The sequence below is a fragment of the Cyprinodon variegatus genome, unplaced genomic scaffold, assembly GCF_000732505.1.
Source record: "Cyprinodon variegatus isolate N-32 unplaced genomic scaffold, C_variegatus-1.0 Scaffold565, whole genome shotgun sequence".
Taxonomy (NCBI): domain Eukaryota; kingdom Metazoa; phylum Chordata; class Actinopteri; order Cyprinodontiformes; family Cyprinodontidae; genus Cyprinodon; species Cyprinodon variegatus.
In genome coordinates this window covers 299,194-300,370 of record NW_015151018.1, presented here as the reverse complement: position 1 = coordinate 300,370, position 1,177 = coordinate 299,194, and the positions used below count along the sequence as shown (strand labels likewise).

At 42.6% G+C, this 1,177-nt stretch overlaps 1 protein-coding gene across 1 annotated transcript in view; it reads right to left on the bottom strand.

The window, feature by feature from the left end:
* Nucleotides 1-1,177, bottom strand: part of plcl1 (phospholipase C like 1) — a 189,099-nt gene that overhangs the window by 69,022 nt on the left and 118,900 nt on the right. The gene's annotated exons all lie outside the window — the stretch shown is intronic.

Below are 1,177 nucleotides of genomic sequence, written 5' to 3'. Positions count from 1 at the left end.
GAAAACTTTGAATCAATCTGACTGGATGATCTGCTGAACTGTGCCTTAAGATGACGTGTTGTGAATCGCCGCTATAGAAATAAACTGAATAGAATTGAGTAAACCTCAGGTGGTTCCTTCCAAAACCTTGATTCTGTCATGAACCTTAATTTTTTTTGACTAACATTTGTATCACTTCACCTTTTAATGCCCAGTGACTGGATTAAAGGGAATTATGTTGGATAAAACCACATATGAACATAGGAAATCGAAGCTTCATGATTTTCATGATCTCTGATGTATGTTTAATATTAAAATTAAAGCTAACTTTACTGCTTTTAAGGAGCAGCCACTGATTTTGAGTTTTGACTTTTTGAACTACCCAGATGTCCCACTGGGCGAAATCCTTGGGGCCCGAAAGCTGAACAGAACACTCAACCCTGCAACGTTACAACCCTGTTCAGCAAACTGGAAGCCGTCTCCCGCTGCAGTGACCTTCAGCAGCATCATTCTTGTGACCACTGGGACGTACGTGTGAAAATCCATTAAGGAGCCAACAGCACTGCATGCACTCTGCCATTCCTTACCTAAAGGCCAACTGACCACCCTCCATCCACTCAACACAGTCTTAACCCTCTGCATGTAGCTCACAGCAGGCTAACACCTGGTGGTTACATAAATCCAGCTCAATATGATCCCATGATCTGGCTAATGATCCCTCAGCACATTGGAAGTAGATTATCACATTAGATTATCGCATCCAGAGGGTTACAGCCACTAATCCACAGGACAGTCGCAATGTGGATCACACAACTATTATGAATGAAAACAAACACGGGCTGCAGGAACTGTTGGATTGTTAGTCTCTGAGCTCTTTAACTTTTTGTTTTGTTAATGCATTTCTTAGGTTTTGGCTGTAGTTTGCATGGTCATGCCAGAGACGTGTGCCACAGTCTAAAACCGTGACCTAAAGGGGAATTGCTAACTGCTCTCAGGTAAGAGTGAGGGCGGTGGTTTGTGGTGATGGTGAGGTGAAGCCTCGTGAGGCATTGAACCGTTTGGGCTAATTGTTTTAACGATCTGTAGAGTTCTTGAAGCTTCATATGAACATGTCACCACCAACTGGTGGAGTGCAGAACTACAGTTCTGAATCTGTGAAAATCTGTAATATTTTGCAATTGTTTTTCCTTTTTTCCCC